Raw genomic sequence first — 6,270 nt, 5'->3', positions numbered from 1 at the left:
TTGCACATGGCAAGCTTGACGGTGCACCACGGCATAACTTGATTGGTTGGTGGGGAGTTTTGTGAAAAAATGAAATTCGTGGTTTTTGATATGTGAGGGTTGGAAAGGCTTACAAATTTCCCCAAATGAAGACCATGAAATTCTTGGTGCATGAAAGTTTTGGGTTCGGAGGGCTTTGCACATGGCCAAATTTGGCGGTGCACCACGGCATAGCTAGATTGCTTGGTGGGGAGTTTTTTGAAAAAATGAAATTCGTGGTTTTTGAGATGTGAGGGTTGGAAAGGCCTACAAATGTCCGCAAATGAATACCATGAAATTCTTGGTGCATGAAAGTTTTGAGTTCGGCGGGTTTTGCACATGGCCAAGGTTGGCGGTGCACGACGGCATATGTGGCTTGGTGGGGAGTTTTGTGAAAAAATGAAATTCGTGATTTTTGAGACGTGAGGGTTGGAAAGGGCTACAAATGCCCCCAAATGAATACCATGAATTTCTTGGTGCATGAAAGTTTTGAGTCCGGAGGGGTTTGCACATGGCAAGGTTGTCGGTGCACCACGGCATAACTTGATTGGTTGGTGGGGAGTTTTGTGAAAAAATGAAATTCGTGGTTTTTGAGATGTGAAGGTTGGAAAGGCTTACAAATTTCCCCAAATGAAGCCCATTAAATTCTTGGTGCATGAAATTTTTGAGTTCGGAGGGGTTTGCACATGGCAAGCTTGTCGGTGCACCACGGCATAACTTCATTGGTTGGTGGGGAGTTTTGTGAAAAAATGAAATTCGTGGTTTTTGAGATGTGAGGTTTGGAAAGGCCTACAAATGTCCCCAAATGAATACCATGAAAATCTTGGTGCACGAAAGTTTTGAGTTTGGAGGGTTTTGCACTTGGCCAAGTTGGTCGGTGCACTGCGGCATAGCTAGATGGCTTGTTGGGGAGTTTTGTGAAAAAATGAAATTCGTGGTTTTTGAGATGTGAGGGTTGGAAAGGCCTACAAATGTCCCCAAATGAATACCATCAAAATCTTGGTGCACGAAAGTTTTGAGTTTGGAGGGTTTTGCACATCGCCAAGGTTGGCGGTGCACCACGGCATAGGTGGCTTGGTGGGGAGTTTTGTGAAAAAAATGAAATTCGTGGTTTTTGAGATGTGAGGGTTGGAAATGCCTACAAATGTCCCCAAATGAATACCATGAAATTCTTGGTGCACGAAAGTTTTGAGTTCGGAGGGGTTTGCACATGGCCAAGGTTGTCGGTGCACCATGGCATAGCTAGATTTGTTGGTTGGGAATTTTTATGAAAAAATGAAATTTGTGGTTTTTGAGATGTGAGGGTTGGAAAGGCCTACAAATGTCCCCAAATGAATACCATTAAATTCTTGGTGCACGAAAGTTTTGAGTTCGGAGGGTTTTGCACATGGCCAAGGTTGGCGGTGTAGCACGGCATAGCTAGATGGCTTGTCGGGGAGTTTTGTGAAAAAATGAAATTCGTGATTTTTGATATATGAGGGTTGGAAAGGCCTACAAATATCCCCAAATGAATACCATGTAATTCTTGGTGCACGAAAGTTTTGAGTTCGGAGGGTTTGTCACTTGGCCAAGTTGGTCAGTGCATAGTGGTATTGCCATATGGTTTGGGGGGAGTTTTGTGAAAAAATGAAATTCGTGGTTTTTGAGATGTGAGGGTTGAAAAGGCCTACAAATGTCCGCAAATGAATACCATGAAAATCTTGGTGCACGAAAGTTTTAGGTTCGGAGGGTTTTGCACATGGCCAAGTTGGTCGGTGCACTGCGGCACAGCTAGATGGCTTGTTGGGGAGTTTTGTGAAAAAATGAAATTCGTGGTTTTTGAGATGTGAGGGTTGGAAAGGCCTACAAATGTCCCCAAATGAATACCATCAAAATCTTGGTGCACAAAAGTTTTGAGTTCGGAGGGTTTTGCTAATGGCCAGGGTTGGCGGTGCACCACGGCATATGTGGCTTGGTGGGGAATTTTGTGAAAAAAATGAAATTCGTGGTTTTTGAGATGTGAGGGTTGGAAATGCCTACAAATGTCCCCAAATGAATACCATGAAATTCTTGGTGCACGAAAGTTTTGAGTTCGGAAGGGTTTGCACATGGCCAAGGTTGTCGGTCCACCACGGTATAGCTAGATTGGTTGGTTGCCATATGGTTTGGGGGGAGTTTTGTGAAAAAATGAAATTCGTGGTTTTTGAGATGTGAGGGTTGGAAAGGCCTACAAATGTCCCCAAATGAAGACCATTAAGTTCTTGGTGAATGAAAGTTTTGACTTCGGAGGGTTTTGCACATGGCCAAGGTTGGCGGTGCACCACGACATAGCTAGATGGCTTGGTGGGGAGTTTTGTTAAAAAATGAAATTCGTGATTTTTGAGATGTGAGGGTTGGAAAGGCCTACAAATGTCCGCAAATGAATACCATGAAAATCTTGGTGCACGAAAGTTTTGAGTTCGGAGGGTTTTGCACATGGCCAAGTTGGTCGGTGCACTGCGGCACAGCTAGATGGCTTGTTGGGGAGTTTTGTGAAAAAATGAAATTCGTGGTTTTTGAGATGTGAGGGTTGGAAAGGCCTACAAATGTCCCCAAATGAATACCATCAAAATCTTGGTGCACGAAAGTTTTGAGTTCGGAGGGTTTTGCTAATGGCCAGGGTTGGCGGTGCACCACGGCATATGTGGCTTGGTGGGGAATTTTGTGAAAAAAATGAAATTCGTGGTTTTTGAGATGTGAGGGTTGGAAATGCCTACAAATGTCCCCAAATGAATACCATGAAATTCTTGGTGCACGAAAGTTTTGAGTTCGGAAGGGTTTGCACATGGCCAAGGTTGTCGGTCCACCACGGTATAGCTAGATTGGTTGGTTGCCATATGGTTTGGGGGGAGTTTTGTGAAAAAATGAAATTCGTGGTTTTTGAGATGTGAGGGTTGGAAAGGCCTACAAATGTCCCCAAATGAAGACCATGAAGTTCTTGGTGAATGAAAGTTTTGACTTCGGAGGGTTTTGCACATGGCCAAGGTTGGCGGTGCACCACGACATAGCTAGATGGCTTGGTGGGGAGTTTTGTTAAAAAATGAAATTCGTGATTTTTGAGATGTGAGGGTTGGAAAGGCCTACAAATGTCCGCAAATGAATACCATGAAAATCTTGGTGCACGAAAGTTTTGAGTTCGGAGGGTTTTGCACTTGGCCAAGTTGGTCGGTGCACTGCGGCACAGCTAGATGGCTTGTTGGGGAGTTTTGTGAAAAAATGAAATTAGTGGTTTTTGAGATGTGAGGGTTGGAAAGGCCTACAAATGTCCCCAAATGAATACCATCAAAATCTTGGTGCACGAAAGTTTTGAGTTCGGAAGGTTTTGCACATGGCCAAGGTTGGCGGTGCACCACGGCATAGGTGGCTTGGTGGGGAGTTTTGTGAAAAAAATGAAATTCGTGTTTTTTGAGATGTGAGGGTTGGAAATGCCTTCAAATGTCCCCAAATGAATACCATGAAATTCTTGGTGCACGAAAGTTTTGAGTTCGGAGGGGTTTGTACATGGCCAAGGTTGTCGGTCCACCACGGCATAGCTAGATTGGTTGGTTGCCATATGGTTTGGGGGGAGTTTTGTGAAAAAATGAAATTCGTGGTTTTTGAGATGTGAGGGTTGGAAAGGCCTACAAATGTCCCCAAATGAAGACCATTAAGTTCTTGGTGAATGAAATTTTTGAGTTCAGAGGGGTTTGCACATGGCAAGCTTGTCGGTGCACCACGGCATAACTTCATTGGTTGGTGGGGAGTTTTGTGAAAAAATGAAATTCGTGGTTTTTGAGATGTGAGGGTTGGAAGGGCCTACAAATGTCCGCAAATGAATACCATGAAAATCTTGGTGCACGAAAGTTTTGAGTTCGGAGGGTTTTGCACTTGGCCAAGTTGGTCGGTGCACTGCGGCACAGCTAGATGGCTTGTTGGGGAGTTTTGTGAAAAAATGAAATTAGTGGTTTTTGAGATGTGAGGGTTGGAAAGGCCTACAAATGTTCCCAAATGAATACCATCAAAATCTTGGTGCACGAAAGTTTTGAGTTCGGAGGGTTTTGCACATGGCCAAGGTTGGCGGTGCACCACGGCATAGGTGGCTTGGTGGGGAGTTTTGTGAAAAAAATGAAATTCGTGGTTTTTGAGATGTGAGGGTTGGAAAGGCCTACAAATGTCCCCAAATGAAGACCATTAAGTTCTTGGTGAATGAAAGTTTTGACTTCGGAGGGTTTTGCACATGGCCAAGGTTGGCGGTGCACCACGACATAGCTAGATGGCTTGGTGGGGAGTTTTGTTAAAAAATGAAATTCGTGATTTTTGAGATGTGAGGGTTGGAAAGGCCTACAAATGTCCGCAAATGAATACCATGAAAATCTTGGTGCACGAAAGTTTTGAGTTCGGAGGGTTTTGCACATGGCCAAGTTGGTCGGTGCACTGCGGCACAGCTAGATGGCTTGTTGGGGAGTTTTGTGAAAAAATGAAATTCGTGGTTTTTGAGATGTGAGGGTTGGAAAGGCCTACAAATGTCCCCAAATGAATACCATCAAAATCTTGGTGCACGAAAGTTTTAAGTTCGGAGGGTTTTGCTAATGGCCAGGGTTGGCGGTGCACCACGGCATGTGTGGCTTGGTGGGGAATTTTGTGAAAAAAATGAAATTCGTGGTTTTTGAGATGTGAGGGTTGGAAATGCCTACAAATGTCCCCAAATGAATACCATGAAATTCTTGGTGCACGAAAGTTTTGAGTTCGGAAGGGTTTGCACATGGCCAAGGTTGTCGGTCCACCACGGTATAGCTAGATTGGTTGGTTGCCATATGGTTTGGGGGGAGTTTTGTGAAAAAATGAAATTCGTGGTTTTTGAGATGTGAGGGTTGGAAAGGCCTACAAATGTCCCCAAATGAAGACCATGAAGTTCTTGGTGAATGAAAGTTTTGACTTCGGAGGGTTTTGCACATGGCCAAGGTTGGCGGTGCACCACGACATAGCTAGATGGCTTGGTGGGGAGTTTTGTTAAAAAATGAAATTCGTGATTTTTGAGATGTGAGGGTTGGAAAGGCCTACAAATGTCCGCAAATGAATACCATGAAAATCTTGGTGCACGAAAGTTTTGAGTTCGGAGGGTTTTGCACTTGGCCAAGTTGGTCGGTGCACTGCGGCACAGCTAGATGGCTTGTTGGGGAGTTTTGTGAAGAAATGAAATTAGTGGTTTTTGAGATGTGAGGGTTGGAAAGGCCTACAAATGTCCCCAAATGAATACCATCAAAATCTTGGTGCACGAAAGTTTTAAGTTCGGAGGGTTTTGCTAATGGCCAGGGTTGGCGGTGCACCACGGCATATGTGGCTTGGTGGGGAATTTTGTGAAAAAAATGAAATTCGTGGTTTTTGAGATGTGAGGGTTGGAAATGCCTACAAATGTCCCCAAATGAATACCATGAAATTCTTGGTGCACGAAAGTTTTGAGTTCGGAAGGGTTTGCACATGGCCAAGGTTGTCGGTCCACCACGGTATAGCTAGATTGGTTGGTTGCCATATGGTTTGGGGGGAGTTTTGTGAAAAAATGAAATTCGTGGTTTTTGAGATGTGAGGGTTGGAAAGGCCTACAAATGTCCCCAAATGAAGACCATGAAGTTCTTGGTGAATGAAAGTTTTGACTTCGGAGGGTTTTGCACATGGCCAAGGTTGGCGGTGCACCACGACATAGCTAGATGGCTTGGTGGGGAGTTTTGTTAAAAAATGAAATTCGTGATTTTTGAGATGTGAGGGTTGGAAAGGCCTACAAATGTCCGCAAATGAATACCATGAAAATCTTGGTGCACGAAAGTTTTGAGTTCGGAGGGTTTTGCACTTGGCCAAGTTGGTCGGTGCACTGCGGCACAGCTAGATGGCTTGTTGGGGAGTTTTGTGAAGAAATGAAATTAGTGGTTTTTGAGATGTGAGGGTTGGAAAGGCCTACAAATGTCCCCAAATGAATACCATCAAAATCTTGGTGCACGAAAGTTTTGAGTTCGGAAGGTTTTGCACATGGCCAAGGTTGGCGGTGCACCACGGCATAGGTGGCTTGGTGGGGAGTTTTGTGAAAAAAATGAAATTCGTGGTTTTTGAGATGTGAGGGTTGGAAATGCCTACAAATGTCCCCAAATGAATACCATGAAATTCTTGGTGCACGAAAGTTTTGAGTTCGCAGGGGTTTGCACATGGCCAAGGTTGTCGGTCCACCACGGCATAGCTAGATTGGTTGGTTGGGAATTTTTATGA

This window comes from Vigna unguiculata, chromosome 10 (genome assembly GCF_037176805.1).
Source record: "Vigna unguiculata cultivar grain cowpea cultivar isolate G323 ecotype 2 chromosome 10, ASM3717680v1, whole genome shotgun sequence".
NCBI classification, from domain to species: domain Eukaryota; kingdom Viridiplantae; phylum Streptophyta; class Magnoliopsida; order Fabales; family Fabaceae; genus Vigna; species Vigna unguiculata.
The sequence above is the reverse complement of the archived record's forward strand: the minus strand, read 5'-3'. Positions refer to the sequence as shown.